This window comes from Ranitomeya imitator, chromosome 6, assembly GCF_032444005.1.
Source record: "Ranitomeya imitator isolate aRanImi1 chromosome 6, aRanImi1.pri, whole genome shotgun sequence".
Classification (NCBI taxonomy): domain Eukaryota; kingdom Metazoa; phylum Chordata; class Amphibia; order Anura; family Dendrobatidae; genus Ranitomeya; species Ranitomeya imitator.
The window spans coordinates 201442707-201457443 of record NC_091287.1 but is presented as its reverse complement, the minus strand read 5'-3'; the positions used below and the strand labels follow the sequence as shown (position 1 = coordinate 201457443).

At 60.0% G+C, this 14737-nt stretch overlaps 1 protein-coding gene across 3 annotated transcripts in view; it reads right to left on the bottom strand.

Moving 5' to 3' along the window:
* Positions 1–14737, bottom strand: part of LOC138642334 (protein Shroom4-like) — a 1359201-nt gene that overhangs the window by 440764 nt on the left and 903700 nt on the right. The window lies entirely within an intron of this gene.

The following is a 14737-nucleotide window of genomic DNA, read 5'->3' as shown; positions in this document are numbered from 1 at the left end:
CAGGGTCCGATTTGGTGGTCGGGGCCCCTCAGGGTCCGATTTGGTGTTCGGGGCCCCTCAGGGTCCGATTTGGTGGTCGGGGCCCCTCAGGGTCCGATTTGGTGGTCGGGGCCCCTCAGGGTCCGATTTGGTGGTCGGGGCCCCTCAGGGTCCGATTTGGTGGTCGGGGCCCCTCAGGGTCCGATTTGGTGGTCGGGGCCCCTCAGGGTCCGATTTGGTGGTCGGGGCCCCTCAGGGTCCGATTTGGTGGTCGGGGCCCCTCAGGGTCCGATTTGGTGGTCGGGGCCCCTCAGGGTCCGATTTGGTGGTCGGGGCCCCTCAGGGTCCGATTTGGTGGTCGGGGCCCCTCAGGGTCCGTTTTGGAGGTCGGGGCCCCTCAGGGTCCGATTTGGTGGTCGGGGCCCCTCAGGGTCCGATTTGGTGGTCGGGGCCCCTCAGGGTCCGATTTGGTGGTCGGGGCCCCTCAGGGTCCGATTTGGTGGTCGGGGCCCCTCAGGGTCCGATTTGGTGGTCGGGGCCCCTCAGGGTCCGATTTGGTGGTCGGGGCCCATCAGGGTCCGATTTGGTGGTCGGGGCCCCTCAGGGTCCGATTTGGTGGTCGGGGCCCCTCAGGGTCCGATTTGGTGGTCGGGGCCCCTCAGGGTCCGATTTGGTGGTCGGGGCCCCTCAGGGTCCGATTTGGTGGTCGGGGCCCCTCAGGGTCCGATTTGGTGGTCGGGGCCCCTCAGGGTCCGATTTGGTGGTCGGGGCCCCTCAGGGTCCGATTTGGTGGTCGAGGCCCCTCGGCCTCCGATTTGGTGGTCGGGGCCCCTCGGCCTCCGATTTGGTGGGCTGGACACCTCAGGTAACAATTTAACAATTTGGTGGGTTGGTCACTTTAAGAGCTGATATTATCTGGCAAAACTGTGTCCTGGTGGGGTCATGTAGAGTTCGTAGGCGTTGCCATAGTAACTGGGTGTGACTGCACACAGCACTGAGCTAATCAGCCAGGTGGCAGTTGGCAGTTAGTTTGAAATTGCCTCAGAAAACAGCCATTTTACCTTATGGGAAAATTTACCCATTGAGAAATTGCATTCCAATCAGGGGAAAAACGCAAATTGCGCCAAAGCTACAAATCCGATCGACACGAAAAATACTTAGCACACCTCTTGGGGACGCTGGCTTCGAAATGACACCTCACTGGAGTCAGTGCGTGCAGCGGTTCGGGCCGCATTAATCGCGGACTGAATAATAATAATAATAATAATAATAAGTTGTCTACGGGGGAATAACAATATAGTGCTTTTTACAAAAGCACTATAATAACTAGATGGGTATTTCCTGAAGGAACTACAGATAGTGCTTTGGAATGGTGCCTGGGCTGCCCCTGCAAGACTTTCACACTTGGGTGTCCCTCAGGTGCTGATTTGGTGGGCGGGGCCACTCTGGGTCCGATTTGGTGGGCGGGGCCACTCTGGGTCCGATTTGGTGGGCGGGGTCACTCTGGGTCGATTTGGTGGGCGGGGTCACTCTGGGTTCGATTTGGTGGGCGGGGTCACTCTGGGTCCGATTTGGTGGGCGGGGTCCCTCAGGGTCCGATCTGGTGGGCGGGGTCCCTCAGGGTCCGATCTGGTGGGCGGGGTCACTCTGGGTCCGATTTGGTGAGCGGGGTCACTCTGGGTCCCATTTGGTGGGCGGGGTCACTCTGGGTCCCATTTGGTGGGCGGGGTCACTCTGGGTCCCATTTGGTGGGCGGGGTCACTCTGGGTCCCATTTGGTGGGCGGGGTCACTCTGGGTCCCATTTGGTGGGCGGGGTCACTCTGGGTCCCATTTGGTGGGCGGGGTCACTCTGGGTCACATTTGGTGGGCGGGGTCACTCTGGGTCACATTTGGTGGGCGGGGTCACTCTGGGTCACATTTGGTGGGCGGGGTCACTCTGGGTCACATTTGGTGGGCGGGGTCACTCTGGGTCACATTTGGTGGGCGGGGTCACTCTGGGTCACATTTGGTGGGCGGGGTCACTCTGGGTCACATTTGGTGGGCGGGGTCACTCGGTCACATTTGGTGGGCGGGGTCACTCGGTCACATTTGGTGGGCGGGGTCACTCTGGGTCACATTTGGTGGGCGGGGTCACATTTGGTGGGCGGGGTCACTCTGGGTCACATTTGGTGGGCGGGGTCACTCTGGGTCACATTTGGTGGGCGGGGTCACTCTGGGTCACATTTGGTGGGCGGGGTCACTCTGGGTCACATTTGGTGGGCGGGGTCACTCTGGGTCACATTTGGTGGGCGGGGTCACTCTGGGTCACATTTGGTGGGCGGGGTCACTCTGGGTCACATTTGGTGGGCGGGGCCCCTCAGGGGCCGATTTGGTGGGCGGGGCCCCTCAGGAGCCGATTTGGTGGGCGGGGCCCCTTAGGGGACAATTTGGTGGGCGGGGCCCCTCAGGGGTCGATTTGGTGGGCGGTGCCCCTCAGGCGCTGATTTGGTGCGCGGGGCCCCTCAGGGGCCGATTTGGTTGGCGGGGCCCCTCAGGGGCCGATTTGGAGGGCGGGGCCCCTAAGGGGCCGATTTGGTGGGCGGGGCCACTTAGGGGCCGATTTGGTGGGTGGGGTCCCTCAGGGTCCGATTTGGTGGACGGGGCCCCTCAGGGTCCGATTTGGTGGGCGGGGACCCTCAGGGTCTGACTTGGTGGGCGGGGCCCCTCAGGGGCCGATTTGGTGGGTGGGGCCCCTCAGGGGCCGATTTGGTGGGCGGGGCCCCTCAGGGTCCGTTTTGGTGGACGGGGCCCCTCAGGGTCCGATTTGGTGGGCGGGGCCCCTCAGGGTCCGATATGGTGGGCGGGGCCCCTCAGGGTCCGATTTGGTGGGCGGGGCACCTCAGGGGCCGATTTGGTGGGCGGGGCCCCTCAGGGGCCGATTTGGTGGGCGGGACCCCTCAGGGGCCGATTTGGTTGGCGGGGCCCCTCAGGGTCCGATATGGTGGGCGGGGCCCCTCAGGGTCCGATTTGGTGGGCGGGGCACCTCAGGGGCCGATTTGGTGGGCGGGGCCCCTCAGGGGCCGATTTGGTGGGCGGGGCACCTCAGGGGCCGATTTGGTGGGCGGGGCCCCTCAGGGGCCGATTTGGTGGGCGGGGCCCCTCAGGGTCCGATTTGGGGGGCGGGGGAGCACTTACTTTTCACCCACGTGACCTGGGGTGCGCTTACTTTTCACACTCGGGACCGGGGGTGCACTTACTTTTCACACCCGGGACCGGGGGTGCACTTACTTTTCACACCCGGGACCGGGGGTGCACTTACTTTTCACACACGGGAACGGGGGTGCACTTACTTTTCCCACCCGGGACCGGGGGTGCACTTACTTTTCACACACGGGATCGGGGGTGCACTTACTTTTCACATATGGCAGCAGGGGTGCACTTACTTTTCACTCACGGGACAGGGGGTGCACTTACTTTTCACCCAATGGACCGAGGGTGCACTTACTTTTCACACCCGGGACCGGGGGTGCACTTACTTTTCACTCACGGGATAGGGGGTGCACTTACTTTTCACACATGGGACCGGGGGTGCACTTACTTTTCACCCACTGGACCGAGGGTGCACTTACTTTTCACCCACGGGACCGAGGGTGCACTTACTTTTCACACACGGAATCGGGGGTGCACTTACTTTTCACATATGGCAGCGGGGGTGCACTTACTTTTCACTCACGGGATAGGGGGTGCACTTACTTTTCACCCAAGGGACCGAGAGTGCACTTACTTTTCACACACGGGATCGGGGGTGCACTTACTTTTCACATATGGCAGCGGGGGTGCACTTACTTTTCACTCACGGGACCGAGGCTGCACTTACTTTTCACCCACGGGACCGAGGGTGCATTTACTTTTCACACACGGGATCGGGGGTGCACTTACTTTTCACATATGGCAGCGGGGGTGCACTTACTTTTCACACACGGGATCGGGGGTGCACTTACTTTTCACATATGGCAGCGGGGGTGCACTTACTTTTCACCCACGGGACCGAGGGTGCATTTACTTTTCACACACGGGATCGGGGGTGCACTTACTTTTCACATATGGCAGCGGGGGTGCACTTACTTTTCACTCACGGGATAGGGGGTGCACTTACTTTTCACCCAAGGGAGCGGGGGTGCACTTACTTTTCACACACGGGACCGGGGGTGCACTTACTTTTCACCCACTGGACCGAGGGTGCACTTACTTTTCACCCACGGGACCGAGGGTGCATTTACTTTTCACACACGGAATCGGGGGTGCACTTACTTTTCACATATGGCAGCGGGGGTGCACTTACTTTTCACTCACGGGATAGGGGGTGCACTTACTTTTCACCCACAGGACCGGGGGTGCACTTACTTTTCACCCACAGGACCGAGGGTGCACTTACTTATCACCCACGGGACCGGGGGTGCACTTACTTTTCAGCCACGGGATCGGGGGTGCACTTACTTTTCACACCCAGAACCGGGGGTGCACTTACTTTTCACCCACGGGACCTGGGGTGCACTTACTTTTCACACATGGGACCGGGGGTGCACTTACTTTTCACCCATGGGACCTGGGGTGCGCTTACTTTTCACACACGGGACTGAGAGTGCACTTACTTTTCACACACGGGATAGGGGGTGCACTTAGTTTTCACTCACGGGATAGGGGGTGCACTTACTTTTCACACACGGGAACGGGGGTGCACTTACTTTTCACACACGGGATCGGGGGTGCACTTACTTTTCACATATAGCAGCGGGAGTGCACTTACTTTTCACCCACGGGACCGGGGTGCACTTACTTTTCACCCACGGGACCTGGGGTGCGCTTACTTTTCACCCACGGGACTGGGGGTGCACTTACTTTTCACACACGGGACCGGGGGTGCACTTACTTTTCCCACCCGGGACCGGGGGTGCACTTACTTTTCCCACACGGGACCGGGGGTGCACTTACTTTTCACCCACGGGACCGAGGGTGCACTTAATTTTGCACACCTGGGGTGCACTTACTTTTCACACCCAGAACCGGGGGTGCACTTACTTTTCACACATGGGACCGGGGGTGCACTTACTTTTCACCCACGGGACCGGGGGTGCACTTACTTTTCACACCCGGGACCGGGGGTGCGCTTACTTTTCACCCATGGGACCTGGGGTGCGCTTACTTTTCACACACGGGACTGGGGTTTCCTTACTTTTCACACACGGGATTGGGGGTGCACTTACTTTTCACATATGGCAGCGAGGGTGCACTTACTTTTCACTCACGGGATAGGGGGTGCACTTACTTTTCACCCAAGGGACCGAGGGTGCACTTACTTTTCATCCACGGGATCGGGGGTGCACTTACTTTTCACACCCGGGACCTGGGGTGCACTTACTTTTCACCCACGGGACCGGGGCTGCACTTACTTTTCACCCACGGGAACAGGGGTGCACTTACTTTTCACACACGGGACCGGGGGTGCACTTACTTTTCACCCATGGGACCTGGGGTGCGCTTACTTTTCACACACGGGACTGAGAGTGCACTTACTTTTCACACACGGGATCGGGGGTGCACTTACTTTTCACTCACGGGATAGGGGGTGCACTTACTTTTCACCCAAGGGACCGGGGGTGCACTTAGTTTTCACACACGGGACCGGGGGTGCACTTACTTTTCACCCACGGGACCGAGGGTGCACTTACTTTTCACCCACGGGACCGAGGGTGCATTTACTTTTCACACACGGGATCGGGGGTGCACTTACTTTTCACATATGGCAGCGGGGGTGCACTTACTTTTCACACACGGGATCGGGGGTGCACTTACTTTTCACACACGGGATCGGGGGTGCACTTACTTTTCACATATGGCAGCGGGGGTGCACTTACTTTTCACCCACGGGACCGGGGGTGCACTTACTTTTCACCCACAGGACCGACGATGCACTTACTTTTCACCCACGGGACCGGGGGTGCACATACTTTTGCACACACGGGGCGGGGGTGCACTTACTTTTGCACATACAGGGCGGGGGTGCACTTACCCTCTGGGTCTGATTTGGTGGACGGGGTCACACTGGGTCAGATTTGGTGGGCTGGACACCTCAGGTAATAATTTGGTGGGCGGGGTCACTTTAAGAGCTGATATTATCTGGCAAAACTGTGTGCTGGTGGGGTCATGTAGAGTTCGTAGGCGTTGGCATAGTAACTGGGTCTGACTGCACATAGCAATGAGTTAATCAGCCAGGTGGCAGTTGGCAGTTATTTTGAAATTGCCTCAGAAATCAGCCATTATCCCTTATTGTTGGAACAATTTCCCACTGAAATGCATTGAGACGAAATTTTCAAACGCCAATTGCGCCAAAACTACAAATCCGATCGACACGAAAAATACTTAGCACACCTGCCAGGAACGCTGGCTTCGAAATGACACCTCACTGGAGTCTGTGCGTGCAGCGGTTCGGGCCGCATTAATTGCAGACTGAATAATAATAAGAAGAATAAGTTGACTACGGTGGAATAACAATATAGTGCTTTGTCCCAAAGCACTATAATAATAATAAGTTGTCTACGGGGGAATAACAATATAGTGCTTTTTACAAAAGCACTATAACTAGATGGGTATTTCCTGAAGGAACTACAGATAGTGCTTTGGAATGGTGCCCGGGCTGCCCCTGCAAGACTCACACTTGGGTGTCCCTCAGGCGCTGGTTTTGTGGGTGGAGCCCCTCAGGGTCCGGTTTTGTGGGCGGGGCCACTCTGGGTCCGATTTGGTGGGCGGGGCCACTCTGGGTCCGATTTGGTGGGCGGGGCCACTCTGGGTCCGATTTGGTGGGCGGGGCCACTCTGGGTCCGATTTGGTGGGCGGGGCCACTCTGGGTCCGATTTGGTGGGCGGGGCCACTCTGGGTCCGATTTGGTGGGCGGGGCCACTCTGGGTCCGATTTGGTGGGCGGGGCCACTCTGGGTCCGATTTGGTGGGCGGGGCCACTCTGGGTCCGATTTGGTGGGCGGGGCCACTCTGGGTCCGATTTGGTGGGCGGGGCCACTCTGGGTCCGATTTGGTGGGCGGGGCCCCTCAGGGTCCGATTTGGTGGTCGGGGCCCCTCAGGGTCCGATTTGGGGGTCGGGGCCCCTCAGGGTCCGATTTGGGGGTCGGGGACCCTCAGGGTCCGATTTGGGGGTCGGGGACCCTCAGGGTCCGATTTGGGGGTCGGGGCCCCTCAGGGTCCGATTTGGTGGTCGGGGCCCCTCAGGGTCCGATTTGGTGGTCGGGGCCCCTCAGGGTCCGATTTGGTGGACGGGGCCCCTCAGGGTCCGATTTGGTGGTCGGGGCCCCTCAGGGTCCGATTTGGTGGTCGGGCCCCTCAGGGTCCGATTTGGTGGTCGGGGCCCCTCAGGGTCCGATTTGGTGGTCGGGGCCCCTCAGGGTCCGATTTGGTGATCGGGGCCCCTCAGGGTCCGATTTGGTGGTCGGGGCCCCTCAGGGTCCGATTTGGTGGTCGGGGCCCCTCAGGGTCCGATTTGGTGGTCGGGGCCCCTCAGGGTCCGATTTGGTGGTCGGGGCCCCTCAGGGTCCGATTTGGAGGTCGGGGCCCCTCAGGGTCCGATTTGGTGGTCGGGGCCCCTCAGGGTCCGATTTGGTGGTCGGGGCCCCTCAGGGTCCGATTTGGTGGTCGGGGCCCCTCAGGGTCCGATTTGGTGGTCGGGGCCCCTCAGGGTCCGATTTGGTGGTCGGGGCCCCTCAGGGTCCGATTTGGTGGTCGGGGCCCCTCAGGGTCCGATTTGGTGGTCGGGGCCCCTCAGGGTCCGTTTTGGAGGTCGGGGCCCCTCAGGGTCCGATTTGGTGGTCGGGGCCCCTCAGGGTCCGATTTGGTGGTCGGGGCCCCTCAGGGTCCGATTTGGTGGTCGGGGCCCCTCAGGGTCCGATTTGGTGGTCGGGGCCCCTCAGGGTCCGATTTGGTGGTCGGGGCCCCTCAGGGTCCGATTTGGTGGTCGGGGCCCCTCAGGGTCCGATTTGGTGGTCGGGGCCCATCAGGGTCCGATTTGGTGGTCGGGGCCCCTCAGGGTCCGATTTGGTGGTCGGGGCCCCTCAGGGTCCGATTTGGTGGTCGGGGCCCCTCAGGGTCCGATTTGGTGGTCGGGGCCCATCAGGGTCCGATTTGGTGGTCGGGGCCCCTCAGGGTCCGATTTGGTGGTCGGGGCCCCTCAGGGTCCGATTTGGTGGTCGGGGCCCCTCAGGGTCCGATTTGGTGGTCGGGGCCCCTCAGGGTCCGATTTGGTGGTCGGGGCCCCTCGGCCTCCGATTTGGTGGTCGGGGCCCCTCAGGGTCCGATTTGGTGGTCGGGGCCCCTCGGCCTCCGATTTGGTGGTCGGGGCCCCTCGGCCTCCGATTTGGTGGGCTGGACACCTCAGGTAACAATTTAACAATTTGGTGGGTTGGTCACTTTAAGAGCTGATATTATCTGGCAAAACTGTGTCCTGGTGGGGTCATGTAGAGTTCGTAGGCGTTGCCATAGTAACTGGGTGTGACTGCACACAGCACTGAGCCAATCAGCCAGGTGGCAGTTGGCAGTTAGTTTGAAATTGCCTCAGAAAACAGCCATTTTACCTTATGGGAAAATTTACCCATTGAGAAATTGCATTCCAATCAGGGGAAAAACGCAAATTGCGCCAAAGCTACAAATCCGATCGACACGAAAAATACTTAGCACACCTCTTGGGGACGCTGGCTTCGAAATGACACCTCACTGGAGTCTGTGCGTGCAGCGGTTCGGGCCGCATTAATCGCGGACTGAATAATAATAATAATAACTAGATGGGTATTTCCTGAAGGAACTACAGATAGTGCTTTGGAATGGTGCCTGGGCTGCCCCTGCAAGACTTTCACATTTGGGGGCCCCTCAGGAGCTGGTTTGGTTTGCGGGGTCACTCTAGGGCCGGTTTGGTTTGCGGGGTCACTCTGGGGCCGATTTGGTGGGCGGGGTCACTCTGGGTCCGATTGAGAGGTCGGGGCCCCTCGGCCTCCGATTTGGTGGGTGGGGCCCCTCAGGGTCCGATTTGGTGGGCGGGGCCCCTCAGGGTCCGATTTGGTGGGCGGGGCCCCTCAGGGTCCTATTTGGAGGGCGGGGCCCCTCAGGGTCCGATTTGGTGGGTGGGGCCCCTCAGGGTCCGATTTGGTGGGTGGGGCCCCTCAGGGACCGATTTGGTGGGCGGGGCCCCTCAGGGTCCGATTTGGTGGGCGGGGCCCCTCATGGTCCGATACGGTGGGCGGGGCCACTCTGGGTCCGATTTGGGAGGCAGGGCCACTCGGTGCACTTACTTTTCACACACGGGATCGGGGGTGCACTTACTTTTCACACACGGGATGAGAGGGTGTCATAGTCACTTTAATCTGTTTGATTTTGATAAATGATCATGTCCTAAAATGGACACCGTACATTTGCATAGCTGCCATCTTTGGAAGGTCAAGTTGGGGGTAATGGAAAGTTTGCCATTATTTCCTATGGGAATTTTTTTTTTTAAATTCAATTTTTTTAAAAAAAACTACAAATCGGATCGGCACAAAATATACTTAGCACACCTCTCGTGGACGCTGGCTTCGAAATGATGCCTCACTGGAGTCTGTACGTGCAGTGGTTCGGGCCGCATTAATTGCGGAAAAAAACTGAATAAGTTTACCACGTTCGGATTACAATAATAATACTAGATGGGTATTTCCTGAAGGAACTACAGATAGTGCTTTGGAATGGTGCCCGGGCTGCCCCTGGAAGACTTTCACACTTGGGTGCCCCTCAGGCGCTGGTTTGGTAGTTGTAGCCCCTCAGGGTTGAGGATTTAGTGGGCGGGGCCCCTGGGGGTTCGATTTGGTGGGCAGGGCCCCTGGGGGTCCGATTTGGTCGGCGGGGCCCCTGGGGGTCCGATTTGGTGGGCGGGGCACCTCTGGGTCAGATTTGGTTGGCAGGGCACCTCTGGGTAAGATTTGGTGGGCGGGGCACCTCTGGGTCAGATTTGGTGGGCGGGGAACCTGTGGGTCAGATTTACTGGGCGGGGCACCTCTGGGTCAGATTTGGTAGGCTGGGCACCTCTGGGTCAGATTTGATGGGCGGGGCGCCTCTGGGTCAGATTTGATGGGCGGGGCGCCTCTGGGTCAGATTTGATGGGCGGGGCGCCTCTGGGTCAGATTTGGTGGGCAGGGCACCTCTGGGTCAGATTTGGTTGGCGGGGCACCTCTGGGTCAGATTTGGTGGGCGGGGCCTCTCTGGGTCAGATTTGGTTGGCGGGGCACCTCTGGGTCAGATTTGGTGAGCGGGGCACCTCTGGGTCAGATTTGATGGGCGGGGCACCTCTGGGTCAGATTTGATGGGCGGGGCACCTCTGGGTCAGATTTAGTGGGCGGGGCACCTCTGGGTCAGATTTGGTTGGCGGGGCACCTCTGGGTCAGATTTGGTGGGCGGGGCCTCTCTGGGTCAGATTTGGTTGGCGGGGCACCTCTGGGTCAGATTTGGTGAGCGGGGCACCTCTGGGTCAGATTTGATGGGCGGGGCACCTCTGGGTCAGATTTGATGGGCGGGGCACCTCTGGGTCAGATTTAGTGGGCGGGGCACCTCTGGGTCTGATTTGGTGGGCGGGGCACCTCTGGGTCCGATTTGGTGGGCGGGGCACCTCTGGGTCAGATTTGGTGGGCGGGGCCCCTCTGGGTCAGATTTGGGGGGCGGGGCACCTCTGGGTCAGATTTGGTGGGCGGGGCACCTCTGGGTCAGATTTGGTGGGCGGGGCACCTCTGGGTCAGATTTGGTGGGCGGGGCACCTCTGGGTCAGATTTGGTGGGCGGGGCACCTCTGGGTCAGATTTGGTGGGCGGGGCACCTCTGGGTCAGATTTGGTTGGCGGGGCACCTCTGGGTCAGATTTGGTGGGCGGGGCACCTCTGGGTCAGATTTGATGGGCGGGGCACCTCTGGGTCAGATTTGGTGGGTGGGGCCCCTGGGAGTGAGATTTGGTGGGCGGGGCCCCTGGGGGGCAGATTTGGTGGGCGGGGCCCCTCTGGGTCAGATTTGGTGGGCGGGGCCCCTCTGGGTCAGATTTGGTGGGCGGGGCCCCTCTGGGTCAGATTTGATGGGCGGGGCACCTCTGGGTCAGATTTGGTGGGCGGGGCACCTCTGGGTCAGATTTGGTGGGTGGGGCCCCTGGGAGTGAGATTTGGTGGGCGGGGCCCTGGGGGTCAGATTTGGTGGGCGGGGTCACTCTGGGTCCGATTTGGTGGGCGGGGTCACTCTGGGTCCGATTTGGTGGGCGGGGTCACTCTGGGTCCGATTTGGTGGGCGGGGCACCTCTGGGTCCGATTTGGTGGGCGGGGCCACTCGCGGTCCGATTTGGTGGGCGGGGCCACTCGGGGTCACATTTGGTGGGCGAGGTCACATTTGGTGGGCGGGGTCACTCTGGGTCACATTTGGTGGGCGGGGTCACTCTGGGTCACATTTGGTGGGCGGGGTCACTTTGGGTCACATTTGGTGGGCGGGGTCACTCTGGGTCACCTTTGGTGGGCGGGGACACTCTGGGTCACATTTGGTGGGCGGGGTCACTCTGGGTCACATTTGGTGGGCGGGGTCACTCTGGGTCACATTTGGTGGGCGGGGTCACTCTGGGTCACATTTGGTGGGCGGGGTCACTCTGGGTCACATTTGGTGGGCGGGGTCACTCTGGGTCACATTTGGTGGGCGGGGTCACTCTGGGTCACATTTGGTGGGCGGGGTCACTCTGGGTCACATTTGGTGGGCGGGGTCACTCTGGGTCACATTTGGTGGGCGGGGTCACTCTGGGTCACATTTGGTGGGCGGGGTCACTCTGGGTCACATTTGGTGGGCGGGGTCACTCTGGGTCACATTTGGTGGGCGGGGTCACTCTGGGTCACATTTGGTGGGCGGGGTCACATTTGGTGGGCGGGGTCACATTTGGTGGGCGGGGTCACATTTGGTGGGCGGGGTCACATTTGGTGGGCGGGGTCACTCTGGGTCACATTTGGTGGGCGGGGTCACTCTGGGTCACATTTGGTGGGCGGGGTCACTCTGGGTCACATTTGGTGGGCGGGGTCACTCTGGGTCACATTTGGTGGGCGGGGTCACTCTGGGTCACATTTGGTGGGCGGGGCCACTCGCGGTCCGATTTAGTGGGCGGGGCCACTCGGGGTCACATTTGGTGGGCGGGGTCACTCTGGGTCACATTTGGTGGGCGGGGTCACTCTGGGTCCCATTTGGTGGGCGGGGTCACTCTGGGTCCCATTTGGTGGGCGGGGTCACTCTGGGTCCCATTTGGTGGGCGGGGTCACTCTGGGTCCCATTTGGTGGGCGGGGTCACTCTGGGTCCGATTTGGTGGGCGGGGTCACTCTGGGTCGGATTTGGTGGGCGGGGTCACTCTGGGTCCGATTTGGTGGGCGGGGTCACTCTGGGTCCGATTTGGTGGGCGGGGTCACTCTGGGTCCGATTTGGTGGGCGGGGTCACTCTGGGTCCGATTTGGTGGGCGGGGTCACTCTGGGTCACATTTGGTGGGCGGGGTCACTCTGGGTCACATTTGGTGGGCGGGGTCACTCTGGGTCACATTTGGTGGGCGGGGTCACTCTGGGTCCCATTTGGTGGGCGGGGTCACTCTGGGTCCCATTTGGTGGGCGGGGTCACTCTGGGTCCCATTTGGTGGGCGGGGTCACTCTGGGTCCGATTTGGCGGGCGGGGTCACTCTGGGTCCGATTTGGCGGGCGGGGTCACTCTGGGTCGGATTTGGCGGGCGGGGTCACTCTGGGTCCGATTTGGCGGGCGGGGTCACTCTGGGTCCGATTTGGCGGGCGGGGTCACTCTGGGTCCGATTTGGCGGGCGGGGTCACTCTGGGTCCGATTTGGCGGGCGGGGTCACTCTGGGTCCGATTTGGTGGGCGGGGTCACTCTGGGTCCGATTTGGTGGGCGGGGTCACTCTGGGTCACATTTGGTGGGCGGGGTCACTCTGGGTCACATTTGGTGGTCGGGGCCCCTCAGGGTCCGATTTGGTGGTCGTGGCCCCTCAGGGTCCGATTTGGTGGTCGGGGCCCCTCAGGGTCCGATTTGGTGGTCGGGGCCCCTCAGGGTCCGATTTGGTGGTCGGGGCCCCTCAGGGTCCGATTTGGTGGTCGGGGCCCCTCAGGGTCCGATTTGGTGGTCGGGGCCCCTCGGCCTCCGATTTGGTGGTCGGGGCCCCTCTGCCTCCTATTTGGTGGGCTGGACACCTCAGGTAACAATTTAACAATTTGGTGGGTTGGTCACTTTAAGAGCTGATATTATCTGGCAAAACTGTGTCCTGGTGGGGTCATGTAGAGTTCGTAGGCGTTGCCATAGTAACTGGGTGTGACTGCACACAGCACTGAGCTAATCAGCCAGGTGGCAGTTGGCAGTTAGTTTGAAATTGCCTCAGAAAACAGCCATTTTACCTTATGGGAAAATTTACCCATTGAGAAATTGCATTCCAATCAGGGGAAAAACGCAAATTGCGCCAAAGCTACAAATCCGATCGACACGAAAAATACTTAGCACACCTCTTGGGGACGCTGGCTTCGAAATGACACCTCACTGGAGTCTGTGCGTGCAGCGGTTTGGGCCGCATTAATCGCGGACTGAATAATAATAATAACTAGATGGGTATTTCCTGAAGGAACTACAGATAGTGCTTTGGAATGGTGCCCGGGCTGCCCCTGCAAGAATTTCACACTTGGGTGCCCCTCAGGTGCTGATTTTGTGGGCGGGGCCCCTCAGGGGCCGATTTGGTAGGCAGGGCCACTCTGTCCGATTTGGTGGGTGGGGTCACTCTGGGTCCGATTTGGTGGGCGGGGTCACTCAGGGTCCGATTTGGTGGGCGGGGCCCCTGGGGGTCCCATTTGGTAGGCGGGGCCCCTGGGGGTCCGATTTGCGGGTGGAGCCCCTGGGGGTCCGATTTGCAGGCGGAGCCCCTGGGGGTCCGATTTGGCGGGCGGGGCCCCTAGGGGTCCGATTTGGCGGGCGGGGCCCCTAGGGGTCCAATTTGGAGGGCGGAGCCCCTCGGGGTCCAATTTGGTGGCGGGGTCACTGGGTCCGATTTGGTGGGCGGGGCCACTCGGGGTCCGATTTGGGGGAGGGGCCACTCGGTGCACTTACTTTTCACACACTGGATCGGGGGGTGCACTTACTTTTCACACACGGGATGAGAGGGTGTCATAGTCACTTTATTCTGATGTTTGATAAATGATGATGTCCTAAAATGGACACCATACATTTGCATAGCTGCCATCTTTGGAAGGTCAAGTTGGGGGTAATGGAAAGTTCGCCATTATTTCCTATGGGAAATTTTTTTTTTAAAATGCAATTTTTTAAAAAACTACAAATCGGATCAACACGAAAAATACTTAGCACACCTCTCATGGACGCTGGCTTCGAAATGACGCCTCACTGGAGTCTGTGCGTGGAGCGGTTCGGGCCGCATTAATTGCGGAAAAAAACTGAATAAGTTTACCACGTTCGGATTACAATAATAATACTAGATGGGTATTTCCTGAAGGAACTACAGATAGTGCTTTGGAATGGTGCCCGGGCTGCCCCTGCAAGACTCACACTTGGGTGTCCCTCAGGCGCTGGTTTTGTGGGTGGAGCCCCTCAGGGTCCGGTTTTGTGGGCGGGGCCACTCTGGGTCCGATTTGGTGGGCGGGGCCACTCTGGGTCCGATTTGGTGGGCGGGGCCACTCTGGGTCCGATTTGGT